At 36.6% G+C, this 17519-nt stretch overlaps 1 protein-coding gene across 6 annotated transcripts in view; it reads left to right on the top strand.

The window, feature by feature from the left end:
* Positions 1-17519, top strand: part of LOC107745096 (zinc finger protein 609-like) — a 93140-nt gene that overhangs the window by 56497 nt on the left and 19124 nt on the right. The window contains exon 1 of one of the 6 annotated variants that reach the window (XM_016558930.1): positions 2409-2454. The exons of 4 other annotated variants lie outside the window; for them this stretch is intronic. The gene's annotated coding sequence lies outside the window, so the exon portion shown is untranslated. Of the gene's footprint in view, positions 1-2408; positions 2455-13324; positions 13345-17519 lie in introns of those variants that run through there. One more of the 6 variants, XM_016558931.1, reaches the window with a different exon arrangement.

Below are 17519 nucleotides of genomic sequence, written 5' to 3'. Positions count from 1 at the left end.
TTTATCTCACAACATAGTGAGAGAGAGAGCTTCATCACAGTCTGCTGTCATCCCCAGTCCTCTTCGTCGATAAACTTATTGTGTGCCAACCTTCAAGCCGCAACGTCCAGGGTTGTTTGTTCAGTCAGATGCCTTAGGCTTTAGATACAGTTCGCTGCTGTTAGCCATGTGCTGTCTCAGTTCTCCTGATTAGCAGATATCCGGCAACAGCTAGAAGAAATTTTATTTAGTGCCTGTTTATTACTGATCACGAAAAAGGCATGTGCACAGTCAAAATAAAAGCAGACCAGCATACATATGGTACTGTTTAGCAGAAATGGATTTAGATTTTTTTTTATGGCTGAAAATGTAATTCTCACTGTGCCAAGCCATAATGCCATTTTAGGCATTATAAGATGTTATTTGTACAGCTTTCTACCCAGTATCCCCCCAGTTAGCTAAGCAAAGTGCTAACGTCATGTAGAGTATTCCAAATCAATGTGAGGTTCGATTTCAGTTAGGATTCACCCTTAGAAGATAGCTACCTATGTAGGTAGCAGATGAGGCTTGAGGAAGTATATCTGCATTATACTAAGACGGAAAATATCCCTCTGGTTATTCACACCGGCTCATTTAGTATTAAAACGTTTATTACAGATCATTGGTCATTGACGAATAGGATTACAAATGAGATTAAATCCAAAATCTGTTTCTGATTGTTGGCATTTGCTGGGTTGTTTTTAACATTTAGGCAAGTTAATCTCCTCTGGAACGTTCTAAAGCTATCACCAGTTCCCTGTTCAGTCCACATTGCCAAATTCCAAGAGCGGTTTCTTCTCCTCGTCCCTCAGGGCTCCTTATCTTCATCGGCTCTTTCTTGACCCACCCTGCCCTCATTCCACCCTTTACTGCTAGTGCACCAGTGGCTGACCTTGAATGTGGGTTGTTATTGTAATGGCCTCTGCTTATGTGGAATGACCTGAGGTCAAGAGGGCGGGACTTGGTTAGCAGAGAAACCTTGGGGTGGTCCAGTAGTTTCCACAGCGCAGATGGAACTTTGGAACCCGATCAGTTTTGTGTCCAGCAAAACTTTTCTTCAGCAGTTTAAATGCGTAACTTCTGAAATTCTGGAAGTGAATGGGTTTTGTTGAAACTAATATGGAGTGGGGTTCGTAAGCGATTTGAACTTGAAGTGTTTTTCTTTTTCGCTGACTCATTCCACTTACGCCTACAGCTTAAATGGTGCAAAACAAACTTTGAGAAGCCAGAGCTCGGTCTCAGTGGTGTATTGATGGAAACAGGCTGAGGCCGAGATTGTGACCTCCTCACAGGAATATTACAGGGTTTCATCGCTAGTTGGGCTTTATGTAGAACCTTATAGCTGTATGCTTTATTTGTGCCTAGATTCAAGTTGCTTAATTTTCAAAAACTTATGTTTGTAAGTCAATTTGCCTTCTAGTCTTTCGAAGGCAACAAGCTAAGTTTAAGTGAAGCTAATTTTCCAGGCCAAATTGTTAGCCTAACACCACATCCCAATGCATGACGAGAGAGAATTAACTGAAGACACTTTAACAGCCACTTTTAATTTTCAGACCTTGATAAGCTACGCAAGCAAGCTTCTGAAATCCACAGATGGAGAAACGAGAAAGCGGGGTTTCAGTTTGCAATCTTACCATCTCTCGGTTGAGGTTCACAGCTTTGCATTGTTTACCTTGCTGTACTCGACTGGTTTTGGTCAATTCCATTTCCAACCAGTAAATCTGTCCTGTTTATTTTAACGACTTTATACCGTGAAATGAATTCCACCTTCTTTTCTTGAAAGGAAGCTCTGGCCTCGCTAGCTGAAGCCGAGCATATCACGAGCTAGTTTCCTTAACGATTGAGACAAAGTGGGCCGAGATGGACTGCTTAGATGGTCTCATGTGCATTTACTTAGTTGTTTGTTAGCCTTCACTTTGAATCGCATTTTGTTCCAGACAGCTTAGCATGCACTTCCTTATGGAATCAATAGATGCTTAGCCATCCGTTAAAGCTTGTGTGGTTATCAGGCAATCTGAGGTCTCTTGCTCTTTCTGGGCAGACTGATCTTCTACCATCTGGCTTAATGCAGGTTGTTTGCCCTGAATACTTGTATGCTTCAAGGACTCGTCTTTTTTCCTTTTTCCCACGCAGGAAACACTATCTTGATTGTTATGCTGTCTGTAGGGGAGATTTTCCTCTCGGCTCTTACTTGCGTTGAGGTCAGATTACTCAGAGCGGTACTAGGCAGGTTTTTTTTTTTTCAGGCCACACAAATACATCTTCTCTAACACTCCGCTTTCCCCCCTACGCTCTCTTCCACTCATTTTCTCCTGTTTTCACGCATGGGCTGAAAAGTGAGAGCACCCCAGAGGTGAACTGGCACTGATCCATCTTAGAGAAACTGGGGCAAAAGCAGAGAAAGCCAGTCTAAATGCTGTGGTGTCTACAGAGCCAGTGAGTAAAAGCCTTGCTTTATGTGTGCTGCGTTTCACATTGTTGTGGTTTAATAATACATTTACACTCTCTGTTCACAATGACGGTGCTTTGAATGATGGAAAGTCATTCAATTTCACTGAGAATTGGACCGCTGTCCAATGAAATAAGGTTGAGAAACCTACTAGCAACCAAGAGAAGAAAATATGAGTTGACACCAGTATTAAAACTAACTGCTATTGGTTTTCACAGTGTTTTTTCTCATAATAGACCAGACCATGACTCATTGTCTTAACTTACTACTGTGTTGACCGTTGAGACATTTGTTGGTTGGTTGGATGGATCAGTTAAAATGGTTGGTTTAAAAAAATCTATTTTTTCTCTAGTCTTGAGTCATGTTTTTGTGGTCACGGTGCAAACGTGTAGGCGCGGGTCTGCTTTGCTTTGATTGCTTGTTTTAACAGCCCATATGTTGTTGTAAAACATGACTTTCAACTCAGCAGCCTGGAGGGACAGTTTTAATGTGAACAGTCCTTATCTTTATTCAGTCCAACAGTCCAATTTTTATCTGCACGTCTGTGGAAAAAAAACAACACATCAATTTACATCTTGAGTCAAGTCTTACTTAACAACAACAACAATAATAATAATAATAATTATTATTAAAATAGTAACAGTAAAATGTCTTTATAATATTAATGTAAATATATGATCAATTTATTTTATTTTATCTAATATTTAAAAACATTTAATAATAATAACTAATAATCATTTTTAAATAAATAATTAAAAAAGTTTTAAATAGTAACATTATAAATATATTGTTTTTTTAATATTTAATTTTAATAATATTAATATCATCTTTATTTGTTGCTTTTTATGTTTGTTTTTGAACAAAAAACATTACTGTTATTATTAGATAAATATTAATAATAATAATAATAATAATAATAATATGTAGGCTATTTAATTTCTATTTATGTAAGTAGTAATAGTAATTGTCTTTTTATAATAATACTGCTAATATTATTAGTATGTTATCTTTATTTTATTTCATAATATATCTATAATTAAAACAAACAACATAAATAATAGTAAAATACATTATTATAATCGAATCTCATTTTAGCATTATAGTAAGTCTTCAGTGTATAAATTTCAACGGCTTGTTTTTGTAATACTATATATTTATACGTGCTTAGGTGTTCTTGTAACAGTGATGTTACAGTGTTTTTTTTTTTTTCCCTCACCATTGTCAGTCTCCATATTTAGCTCGGAGCATCTGCTGACATACAGAAAACACACACTATTGGTTGCTAGCAGCAGCACACAGGTGTTGTTGAGGTTACCACTCCTTGCTTCCTTTCCAAGGCTCTCTCTTTCGGTTGCTCAACAGATGCACACACACACACGCGCGCTCACACATGCACACGCTTTTACATTCACAGCAATGCATGCACACACACTCATCTCATAACGCCAAGACGGATAGAAGCGTCTTTACAGGTAAATAGATGCATGTTGTTTACTTTCTTATCTGGCGTGTGAAAAGGATGCATGTTTTGCTTTGTTTCCTGCTGATTGCATTTGACGTTGTGGTTTTATCAAGCGCTGTGAGACTGTTAGTTTTGTTCCTGTTTTTTTTCTCAGCGCTCATAATTGTTTTGTTGCACGTGTGGCACGTAGGTATCTTTCTGTTCTCCAGGAAAGAGAGAGTCGCTCCTTCTGTTGTTGCTAGGATGTGCGTCTCTTCATCCTCTTAGCAACAGGTGATCTCTCACTGAGAGGCTGTTGCTAAGGGCCGACGGATGAAGGGAAACTCGCTACGATTATCCCGCTTTTCCCACGGGGCTCCACTTGGCCTTCCGCCCAATCAATCAACCGCTGCATCTGATTGGCAACGAGCGCCACCAGTTAGGAGCCAATCCAATCATTTGCTTCAAGCGAGACACGCAGAGGAGGTATAAAATATCTCTCAGATGGTGTCATTGTTTGTGGTCTGAACCAGGAAACCGTTTCCCCCAGTGTTTTCATCAATGCAGAACATAGAGCTGCTCGGCGTGGTTTCCAAAATTGTTATCCTGCCTCTGCCGCGCTCTGCTCGCGTGGCCAATCGAACCAAATTAACCGTGCATAACGCCTGTCTGTCTGCAAAGCTAACTGTGTTTCTGCCTGCTGTTGCTGAGGTGTGGTAACAAGGTTTCTGTGGTAAACACGGCTAAAACGCCGCGTTCCGTTCACCTGTCAGTTTGTCTCGCTGTCAAACCCTCGGCGGCGGTTGTAGCTCCCGCGCTTTCATAACGAGTCAACAGCCAGACTTCTGTCACGATAAAGAGAGCCAACCTGGTGGAGAGGCTAGTGCTGCTCTTCACCCTGACAGGAGGATAACAAGAAATCCACAGGGATGCTGTTACCAGGAGAGATGTCAGGCGGAAAAACTCTCCATTTCACATCTGGTTTTTGTTCGTTTGATATCTGTACATTTAAAGTGAGCCAGGTAGGGAATAGGAATGGATCAGGAAGGACTAGTCCATTTGTGAGTTCAACTGTTGTGTTTATGTAGGTTTTGCCTTATTTTTTAAGCTTTAATATTTTGAAAAATGAGTGAATCGAGTGTTGTAACCTTTGAGGTTTACTCAGCGACCATATTTGCAAGCTATTTACCATTTTTGCAGCCTGTGACACATTTCCACAGTTTTTGACATCGTAAATCTACCAACGTTTTTTTAATATTTTTCTTTTTTTTTAATGTAATGAAAATGTTTCATCTTTTGTAAAGTCGTAGAAAAGCTATTGTGGACTTTCTCTTTTGCTGTTGGGAACGCAAAAATATATTTGTTATAGTTCCCATTCACCGCTATAGAAGTTTACCCAAATATGACAACTTCTGCTTCTGAGAACCAAGGAAATGTGAAAAGCGTCCATTTCGGCCATGCAAGACCAAGTCCTATCTACATCAAATGTAGAAATCTCAAAATTTCAAATCAGCAATAAAGTCTGACATGAACATGTTTCTGATTAGGGATGTAACGATTACCGGTTTGACGATAAATCGTGATAAAATACCACACGGTTAGTATTACGTTTCATATTTTAATTATCACTATAACCGTATTCGATTACCGCGATTTGAACAACTGAGGATAAATAAATACTGTCCAGCAGAGGGCTCCAGTGTGCGACCAAATGGGCACGTTTTGCGATAATTTTTTCTGCCGGTGCGACTAAATTTTGTGTGCGGTCGCACGACCACCGGATTGTTTAACTCATAAGCGCTGCATTTCTGTTGCATGTGAGAAACATCAAACGGCAAACGAAACTGAAAGCATAACGAAACCGCGCGACTCGTTTGAGCTGCGCAGCGCTAGAGTGTAGAGCCTGGTTTATACTCGACGCGTCAGGAGCGCAAAGCTTCGTGCAGCAAAAATGACGCGAATATTGAGGAAACGATGGATGGGTTTCATGCTAAAGTAAAGTAAAAGACCGCTTCTTAAACCAAAGGTGAACATGTTGGTATTCTTGTGGAACAAAAACATGCAAGCACTGTCACCGACAGCAAGTTTAATTTTACTTTTCTTTTTGTTTTCATTTTGAAAAACTTGTTATCTTTGCTGTTTACCTCACGTTATGCTATGGAGGCTCTCTTTTTTATTTATTTGATTCCTCAGTGTTTGCTAAACGTTCTGTAATTTATTAGCCGGTAATAGGGATGTCAATTTTCGATCATTTCCATGATCGGTGGATTCTACACATTTAAACTAAGGTATCTAGTATTATTTATGGAGCAGATAAATACATATAATCATTTATTAATCAATTATCATTTTGACTTGACCCTTTTCTTTATTTAAAAGCTGAAATGTGAGGTTTACCATTTATGAAACTTTTTCAAAGCTTTATTTGAACATTTACATTAGATATTTGAACATGCTATTAGATAAACTGTTGTCAGTCATGTTGTCATTTAAAATCCGGACATCATTGGCAATGTTATTGTTTTAGTTATGCAAACAAAAACTCATTTTATTTGTTGTTCGTTGATTTGAAATTTAAAACTTGGTGAAATGATTTGTGTGTCAGTACTTTTTGAACATTTCCAGCACATTTTAACAATACCGTGATGATACTGATAACCGTGATAATTTTGGTCACTATAATCGTGATAAGAAATTTTCATACCGTTACATCCCTATTTCTGATGCTCAAATAGTGTTGAAAACTATATATATTTGAGTCTATATACAGTCTCAGAACTGTTTTTGTTTACTCACCCTCATGCGTTTCAAACCTGAACAACTTTATTTCTTCTTTGAAACCCAAAACAAGATATTTTTGGAAAATGTTTCATGTTTTGTTTTTGTTCATTCAGTAAAAGTCAATGGGGTCCAATGTTGTGTTTTGGTCCCCATTGACATTCATTGTATGGAACAGTTGAAACATTCCATTTCAAAATATCATCTTTTGTGTTATGCATAAGATATAAAGTGAGTAGATGATGAAAAAAATTCTCTTCTGTGGGTGAATCAACCCTTTAAGAATAGTCACTCCAAATACATAGATTTGCCCATTTGTAAAACACTGTATGAAAATGCTTTGAAATGTTTGATCATTTTAAATGTCTACTTGGTTTGCTTGATGTTAAAGTGCCCCTATTATGCAATTTTTAAGGTTCCTAATATAGTTTTGGGAGTCTCCTACAATAGGTTTACATGCATGCAAGTAGGGCCTCATTTTCCAACGATTCTCAAACGATTCGTTCGAAGCAGTTCTCAGATTCAGTCTCTCTAAACCCCTCCTTTCCTACTCTGCTCTGATTGGTCAGATGGCCCAGTCTGTTGTGATTGATCTACCGCGTACAGCGCGTGTCGAAATGATACGCCCATCGCTATAGTTTGATATAGCAAAATATGAACATCAATTATTAATCCTACTTACAGGTTGTGATTCAGTGGAGCAGCTGGTCCAAATAAACTGGGTACTGATTCTTCTTTCAAGTGCAAGTGTTTTGTGAATCCCTCATTGAGAAGCAGTCGCCAGTAAAATTACGTGTTTGATGGCGGGTCAAGTTGTTCGTAGAACATAGGACGGGAATTATGCAAATGTGTTACCAGCACAGAAGTGGGATTCGAATTACTGACGACTCGTTTCGGCTTTTTGGAGTCGATTCTTTCTTTTGGGAGACAATAACTTTATTTATCATGCACTTTCGGCTTTACAACTTTACAGATCGTTTACATTCACATACAGCTACATTATACACGACACGAAAGGCAATATTGGAAATGGCATAGTAGGGGGACTTTAAACAACTGGAAAACCAAAATGAGTTTTGGCACTATAAGCAAGGCAGGCAGGCGTATGTTGGCAGATGATCCTGAGATGCTCTCTGGCTTTAATGAGACACATGTCAGTTTTGAATCTCTTCTGAATGTGGGTTATGAAGGAGGGGGGGAGGTTAGCAGAGAAACTGGATGACACTGTTAATGCGGTGGCTGTCGTTTGTTGTTTTTTCCCCTCTTCGCCTTTTTCACACACTTCCCCCCCAAGGTTCAAGGCATTTTTCTTGCTTCCTTTGTTTGAAGATGCTGTTTTGATTCACAAAGGTTTCCTTTGCTCTCGATTTTGTTTTCCTTCATGGTTTCTCTTGTGTTTTTGAGCCTTTAACCATGTGAAACCTGACATATGAAATAACAGTCAGAAGAATCTAGTTTTCTAAAATGGAATAGGGCCTAGTTTTGAGTATCATATTTGGCACATCAGGCTTCATGTAGTCTGATATAGTGAGAATATGGATGAAGAAGCACCTTAATTTTATTCAGAGGCCTAAACTGAGCAAAAATATGCAATTTGGTGCCGTTATTTATGACCACAAAGTGATGACATTCTGATGCTTGTAATGTAATTCAAAGAGATCTTTATAACAGATACTGACATAAAATGGTATAAATATCAGTCGTCACTCTATATCTCCAATAATCTGTCTTAGTAAGATGATATTTAAATGCCTAGTTGTATGATCAAAGCTCTGTAGTTTCAAAATATAATGCAATGCAATAATGATTGAGAGATGAATGAACAAACGTCCTTTAAAAGATGAGATGTGAGATGTTCTGGAGGCTTGTGAAGATCATTCCTCCGCTGAGGAACAGTGAAAGTAAAGCTTCTGGAAACAAACGCTCATCAAAAGATCAGATTTGATACATTTGAACATGATTTTTCTAAAAAAAAAATTTAAAAAAAGGATTTGTGGATAATCAAGTAAACCTAAGTTGCTTCAGTCCAGAAAGTGTTCATCTTGAAGTATTACTAACAATATAAAAGTTATTCATGTGTTTACTTTATTTAAATCAGTAAAGATTCACAGCAGAAAGGTGGACGTTTTTACAATTATACTAAAACTATCAATCAGATGACATGTAGTAGATTGTGTACAACAGGTGTTGATCATGTTGATCATTTAGAGACCTTAGAAATGTGCATTTCAAATATGATACAGTAGACTATATAGGGTTCAAAAGTAACACTTTTTGGAATCTGAAGAACGGATGATCGTACTGTTAAGCTTCACTGACGGATTAGTTTTACGCTCATTCTTATTGACAGTTAAACTCTCTTCGTGATGTTTGTGAGATGCTCTTCTTGGGCGCTTGTGCATGACATGGTGGCATAAAAGTGCTTTCCGTCGGGCCAATGGTTGACATCTCTGTACGTACCAATTTAGTGCCTCAAATGTGGTCAGCAGAGCAGGTTCCAGAGGCCACTCGAACTCAAATTACAGACAGTTTTTGGTTTCCATGAATCAGATTTTTAGTCACCCCTGCTCTCTAATTATAGGCCAGTGAAGTTAGAGCCCCATTTGTTTTATGACCTTCGAGATATTAACGGATTCAGCCTATGCGAGCCTGTTTAAGTGCTTGGATGCTGGAACAGAGGAATTATTGTGGCAAAAAGTCCTTTCCAATTGGGAAAACAGCTTGGTGAACTGAATAAACGGTAGAGGGATTACCTGCAAAGTGTCTAATTACGCCGATTATTTGGCTTTTTAATCCACTTAGACTTCGACCTTGTCTGAGTGGCCACAGCCTCCTGAATCTGACACCCACCCCCATTGTGCGTTTAAAGAAAACAGGCCTCCGAGAATCAACATCGCATGAGCGGCGTGTTTGGGCTGGCAGTGCGAAAGTGTTTTGGTTTAAGCGCTGCTCTCTTTCTGCTCGTGTTTTCCAGCCATTGATTGGCTTGCAGACTTTGTTTTCTCATGCGGGGGAATGCAGGTTTTTCTCGCTCCCTCCCGTGCAACGATTCTTTCATTCAGGATGTGAGACTGACAAGAGGATGTTTAAAGTCTCCTAACACCTCTCTTTCTCAACTGACTTGCGTATTTTTCCTCTTTCGCCCTCCAGATCTGAACTCGCCGTGGTCTGGTGTTTACTCAGCTCGGATTAGTGCCGCTAACCTGAAAGGCCTCTTAGAGTGAAGTACATCTAAACATAACGTGACGTTTGTTAAACTGTGTCGACGCGCTGAAAGGTATTGATTGATGATTGGTTTAAAGCATCATGGTGTTCTCTTACTTTTAGCCTATTTAATGTTGTAGTGAAATTCTTGCTAGCTAATTTTTTGCTTTGAATTATTTTGCTTTTGCGGCGTTCCTGGACTACAACAGTAGGAACTTCCATTAAAAAGCAAAAAAGTAATAAAGCTAGAGAGATATCGGTAAATATCGGTAATAAGCTGATATTAAGGATTTTTTAAAATCCATTTTAGGTGATTTAGATTCATTTTAGCAACATCTAATGCTCACTTAAAGTTAGTATTCAAAAACACTAATAGTTTAATTACACTAATGTACATCCTTTTCTAATATACTGTATATGATAATGTTGTGATGCTTAAATTCATGTGTAGCATTTTTACTGTTTTTAAACAAATATTTATTTATATTTTATATTACATAATATCAATATATTTTATTATATACAATTTATTTATAAATCATTTATAAAATGTTTATCTTTTAATGTAAACATTATTTTAATGGCTACAACTTTAATATTTTGCACTCTTAAAAGCATGGTGCATATACTTTGGATTTTAGTGTTTACTGTTTAGATTTTTGTAGACAATTTTATTATAAAATATTGATTTGTTTATTTTTCTTTAAATTATATTTAGGCAAAATATCATAGAATTTTAATCTGTTTTATCAGCAAAAATGTTAATATTATGCACTCCTACATAAAAGCTTGTAGTGTTTAAAATTATAAAATTTATATATTTTTAAAATACAATATTAAAAAAAAGATGGTTAGACAAAATATTATAGAATTGTAAACTGTTTTAATCTAACTGTATCGGCAAGAAATTTAATATTGTGCACTCCTAAATAAAAGCATGTAGCATTTAAAATGATTGATTTTTACTGTTATTTTTTAAAGGGGTCATATGATGTGATTTCAATTGTTCCTTTCTCACGTTTCAGAAAGGCGGGGCATAAAGGAGTTGGATTAATGTACAGTATGTGGAAAATAATGTGTTTTTTAACTTTAAACCTCATAAACACATTTCATTATACCAAATACACAAAATAATGTTCTTTTTAGCAACATATGACATGACCCCTTTAATATAATTTTTATTTTATTATATAAAATTTGTATTTGTTTTTTAAATAATATTTGGACAAAATATAATAGACTTGTAGTCTGTTTTAATCTAAGTGTATCGGCAATCATTTTAATATTGTGCACTCCTAAATAAAAGCTTGTAGCACTTAAATACACGGTTTTATTTTTTTCATATACAATTATTTATTTGTTTATGCTTAAATTAACTAATCTAATAGAATTTCAATATCGTGGACTAAATAAAAGCTTTTCTACTGCTGTTTCTAAAGTTGCATTTGCCATTTCCTCATTGCTCTCAAATGTCAGAGCTATTTGTGTTCTTATCACAGGAGAGGAATATCCCGTGTTTTCAACCACAAAACTCAGAGGTGCAGCAGCTTGTCTTGGCAGGCGTTCTTGGTTTTTTTTCCCTGCTAACATTTTGAAGTCATCGCGCACACCCACCTCTGCGGTCATTCTCTTGTGGCTAGACGTTACTTTGTCTCTGAGCACGAGGCATCTGGTATTTCCATCAGCGTGTTGCTCACGGTTGTGCAGTTCAAGTTAATGTGTGGCACTCGTTGAACAGATGTGAGTTCCATCAGCCACATTTCACCTCCCCAAGACGTCAGATCACCCAAGTATCTGAATTTCTAGTACCTCTGGGGGAGATTGCTTTCTTCCAGTCTGCCTTCCCAGACTTCTTAGTTTCGTCGTCCTCCTCAAAGGGTTTGGCGAGATAGTTTGGGCCGCTGAAAGGGTTTTCTTCGCTGGTTGCCTGATGCTTTCCAGACCCGAACGGAATCTCCCTAGTCCTTAGCCATTGGCAAAGAAAGGGTTCCCGAGTCCTTTTACAAGCGTCCTATCGGGTGTCACTCTCGCTTGGGTCGCCCATCGACTCTGAAGAAGCAGGTCATGTTTCTTTCCTGTAGAGGTATTCATTTCACACAATTGTACTTGATAAGTAAAGCCTGTCGTCGGCCCAGATTATAATGTAGTTTCAGAGTGATTTAAATGATAGTTTCAGAAAAAGGGGGGAAAAAACATGCAGGATTAATTTTTTGGCTTGGTGTGCCAGTTGTTTGAAAAACTCGAGCTTGTGTTAACCGCAGGATCTCTGGGGTGTGTGCGGACAGCAAGGGTTAGTGTACGCCAAACTTGGAGGGAAACTCAAAGAAAACGAGCTCAGAACCGCTAATGGCATGCTTCAGACCACAAATGAGAAAGCGAGCCAGGAAGCGAACGTTGTTTTTGTTGAACCTCGCCGTCTCTCCCTCTGAGGTTCCGTATTAATCTAGCTCTTGTTTCCAGAGCAAGTCGTTCCACCTCACGCTGTGCTACTCGAGAGGCTGTTTGGGTTTAGCGGCTTGTGCATATGGTTAGCGTTCAGTGGTCTTTCCGAGATAACATGCTCCGGTTTATGGTTTGGGAATGTAAGGCTGTGTTGACACAATAATATATTGATATATTGCTGCTTCTCAATATTGCATGAACAATTTTTTTTAATTTATGCATTCATGTAATTTCCTGCAGGTCGTCCTATAAGCAGAGAGTCTAATTTCAGCATTCCTCATTTGCTGTGAACCAGTGGAGTGAAGTGAACCGTGAAAGATGTATTGAAAACGCTCCTACATCTCTCTCACATGTTTGGCACAATTAAAATCCAATTATAATACTTAAGGATATACCAGTATTAAAATTCTGTCAGTTCTGCAATAATTTTACATTATAAATACTGCAATTATAATGTTGTGATGTGATTTTAGTGCTTACCAATTTTGTTTTTATTAAATTAATTAAAATATAAAATTAATTGAATTAAATAATTAAAATATATTGAATTAATATCATATTAAATAAATTCTGGCCTGTGCATTAAGCCAGTAACCAATAAATGATGGCATTAGGTGATGCTAAAGTAATCTAAAAATGTTCTAATGTAATATGATTAAAAAAATTCTAATATAAAAATTTTATATTATATAATAATATGTAATGTAATTATTGAATATCCAATATTGACCATTTAAGATAATTAAAACAAATATCTAATATCGGCCGATAACCGATATCATACCGATATATCATTCATCTTTAATGATATTGTGATGCATTGCAATGTATTCAATCATACAATGTGAAGTGTATTGTACTGTGATGTAGTTGGGGAGCACTCCATCATTGTGCATTAAAGATTTGTCATTTGATTGGATTTAAAGAGGTTTGTTGTTGTTTGCAGGTCCACACTGGTTTTACTGGCAAGTGGCTCTCATTGAGCTCTTTAACACTCATCAGGCTTTTCCATGTGTGGTATCCATGTCAGTGGGTTTAACATGACCTTTTAATAGTCCTCAGGTATAGATGTTTGTGGTGTGTGTGTAAACAGCTCTTACAGTAGTGTAGCAGAGGACAGGTGTTCGAATGCGACACCCTCAGTCTAATCCTCCAGTAATCCCGGCTGAAGCCATGTGTTCGCTTTCTTACCGCGACACACTAAAGTACAGCCAATAATGGACGGCATCCAACTGGAGAGAAGGAGCTGAAGCAGAGCCCGCAGTCGTCCTTCCTCCGTAAAGAGAAACGCTGGTCGTCCAATGAAATCGTCTCAAATGTTTTTCCTTTCATGTCAGACGCATCGGCTCTAAATGAGAACTGTGCGTGACTCCGCAGTTCCCTCGCAAACACTGTGGTCTTGTGAATTTTTAGTAACACGACTGTAAATTCAAGAGCGCTCGCTGGGGAAGGGAGGGAACGCTGAACAAGGCCGGCAGTGTTTTCTCCAACACCATATTTTGAGTTGTTTTTGTTCAGTTAAAGAAATGCAGTTTCAGATTTTTATATTACGTTTCTCGAGGTTAGTTTATAAAGTCTTAGTTTAAAAAGTCCAATATTTGTAAAGTAATTTTGAATTTAATTTTTATTAATTTTTGAGGAATTCTTAAATCTACTTGGACTCTTAAAGATAACGGTTCTTTATTGGTATCAGTGGTTCCACGAAGAACCTTTCCATTCCACACATAATGGAAAAAGGCTCTTTAGATCATTAAAATATTATTTTAAAAATGGTTCTTTTAAGAACTGATCACTTAAAAGTTCTTTTTGGAACCCAAAATGGTTCTTCTATGGCATCACTGCAAAAACCCAATTTTGGAACCTTTATTTTTAAGAGCTGCAGCGTTTTTTGTAATAATAGCACTTTTAAAACTATATGCAATTTTTTTTATATCCCTTTACAGAACAACATCTGAATTTGATGGTCTTACTCGGCATCTTCATGCAACAGCTTTACGGCTCTTGTGATTGATGGACAGACGTGAGTCGTTCAGAACACGCCTGCTTGATTACATACGCTGATGACGCATGTCAAGGGCGTGTCGAGGTTAAATCGTGACGTCACCATTCTTCTGATTTCAAATCCTGGCAAAAGGTTCTGAACACTCTTAAAAAAAAAGGTTTCAAAAGGGTGTTTTTCACAGTGATGCCGTAGAAGAACCATTTTTAGTTCCCCATAGAACCTCTCAGTCAACAGTTCTTAAAAGATCCATTATTTTGTAGTATGAAGAACATTTTAATAATCTAAAGAACCATTTTCCACTATTGTCCAATGGAAAGACCTTTTTCCACTGTAAAGAACCTTTTAGGTTCCATGGATGTTAAAGTTCTCGGTAGATTCCAAAAAAGAACCTTTATGTTTAAATGTGTTCAATTAAAATGTATTTTGTTCTTTTAAGAACTGTCAGCTGAAAGGTTGTTCAAAAGGAACCAAAATGGTTCTTCTATGGCACCACTGAGAAAACACCCTTTTGGGACCTTTATTTTTAAGAGTGTAGTAAAGATGGCGATTTCTTCTATTTTTGGGGGGCATTTTTCATTCACATTATGCATTTGGCTGGCACTTGTTTCCAAAGCAACTTGCACTGTATTCATATTATCAGTTCATGCGTTCCCTGGGAATCAAATGCATGACCTTGGCATTGCAAACACCAGCTGCTCTATCAGTTACAGGCCTCTTCTGCAGGTTGGCTTTGGTGAACAAGCAGTGAGTCACAATAGGAACAAATGTTTATGCTTCTTCAGTCGTCTCATTAACAACCAGCCATATCTTGCCTTTCCGTTTTCTATTTTTCTTTCACTTCGTGCAGATTTTATGTTTGCTGTGTTGCAGAATATGCATTCGGACATCTGAAAATTAAACTAAACTTCGTTTTTAATACACTTTTTTGGTCTTGTTGTGCATGTTTCATAGTCTTTAAACAGCATGATGTTTTTTGGAAGGAATGAGTTTCCGGTTAAGATTCATTGAATAAAATTGGCTGTAGAATTGACTTTGAAACAGCGTTCTCTCAGAAATTGCTGGTAAATGTAATAACTTATTACAAAGACACATTGAATTGGACATACCATGTTAAAAGACTGAAATAGCGCTCCACTGATCTGTTTTATTTACAACTTTTTCCAGTGTACACCTGTTGTCTTTGTAGAAACCATGAAATCGAAAAGCCAAATTTGGATTTAGTGTACAGACATTGTTTTGCATTGATGTTCTTCTGAGGAATCAGAAACTTGAGTTTAATTCAGTTGTTCTTATTAAATAGTCTGTACATAGATCTGTATAAGAGATGTTTGCCGAACCCATTTATCATGAACACACCCAAGAGCATGAAGGATGCATGTCAACACAGAAATGGACTAATTACTTTGGAGTAGTTCAAGTTCATTTTAAATGAATTTGGCACATTTATCTCTGGTTTTAATTCTTTGTCACCCACCAAAAAGCTTTAATTCAATTCAACAAAGCCCATAATTAGACTATCAAATGGGCTCATGCGTGTAGTAGAGTTTGTGAAATCAAATGGTCGAGGAGGAACAGCTGCAGCTTATGATGAACCTAAAGCATTAAGCATCGTTGGCCATGAGTAATAATCACAGAGAGCGCTAATGGTTCTTGGCATTAAGGTTAAATAATCCCAGACTCTGTACTGTGTTCGCAGACTGATAATTGCTATAATTGAGCGTAGAGGTTTGACGTTGAGCTTAATGTCAGCTTATGCTTTCATAGCTGTCTGTTTACAGTCACTGTAATTGTATTACTCATCCCCGCTTTATTCCTTTTACCTTACTTGAAATGAATGTTAATGAATGATGAGCTTGAATAATGATAAACTCATTCACATCTAACCCTGCACTGAAGTTTTTCTTTCATAGGCCTAAAACTTACTTATTCTGGTATTACTTTATAAATGACTTGAATCAACTGTAGGTAATGCAGATCAGTAGTCTTATAATATTATTATTAGTAGTAGTATTATTAATATTAATTTATATTTTTATGTGTCTTTGATTTTATATATATTTTATATCTAAAATGTGATGTACAATAAAAACAAATTATATTAACAATCACTGAAGAATTTTATATATTTACACTATTATTATTATGGTTATTGTTATTATTGCATTAGTATTAGTAAATATTATTATTATTAATAGTAATAGTATTAATAATAAATATTAGTATTATTAATAGTTTTTGTATTTTATTTTTGCATCAATTTAACAATAACTGGTAAATTTTATATTGCTAATAATAATGGTTATATAAAAGTTATGCATATATATAACTATATATTATGACGTTAATAATATATTTATAACAAGCAAAAATTATATTTATTTTGTTATTGTATTTTTTTATTATTATTATTATTGTACTTTTTTATTTATAAACAATTTACCAATAAATGAAGAATTTTATATTATAAATTGATAATATTTTTTTGTGTATATATGTGTGTGTGTATATATATTAGAGCCCGACCGATATATCGTTTTGCCGATATTATCGGCCGATATGAGCCTGTTGCTGATATATCGGTATCGGCGAATATGCCGCCGATATGACATTTTTTTTTACAGAACATATAACGCAGACACACACATTACTTAGTTTGTCCAGCAGAGCGCGCTCTATTGTTTGCTACTGGCGACTTGGATGAAACGCTTTAAAGCTTAAGTCTATGGAAAACCATTGAAACTTTGAACGGCCATATCTCCGAATCCGCACCAAATTCGGGGGATCCCTCTCGAACACGAATCGAGTGTACGTCTAGAGGCCCGCTTTCAAAATAATAATGATAATAATCATTACAACAGCTCTGTTTTAATACATTTATTATAACATTCACACAGTGTTCAAATTAGGATCTGTAATATTTTCTAATGGTTTAAAAGAAGTCTCTTCTCAGCAAGGCTGCTTTTAATTGTACAGTAAAAAAAAAAAATATAATAATAATACATGCCTGATTCAAAAATTTTTATATTTTATAAATATAAAGTTGAATGGAATTGAATTGAATTAAAGTTGAATAAACTTCAACTTTACTGTTCAGTGCACTGATGTCAGACTCATTTTGGATAATAACGTTTATTGTTAAATTGTTAAATGCCCTGCCTCCATTACGTATCTCTGTCACGTCATTA

The sequence above is a fragment of the Sinocyclocheilus rhinocerous genome, unplaced genomic scaffold (genome assembly GCF_001515625.1).
Source record: "Sinocyclocheilus rhinocerous isolate Xijiao unplaced genomic scaffold, SAMN03320098_v1.1 scaffold2966, whole genome shotgun sequence".
Taxonomy (NCBI): Eukaryota; Metazoa; Chordata; class Actinopteri; order Cypriniformes; family Cyprinidae; genus Sinocyclocheilus; species Sinocyclocheilus rhinocerous.
Note: the sequence above shows the minus strand (reverse complement) of the source record. Positions and strands in the feature narration are given on the sequence as shown.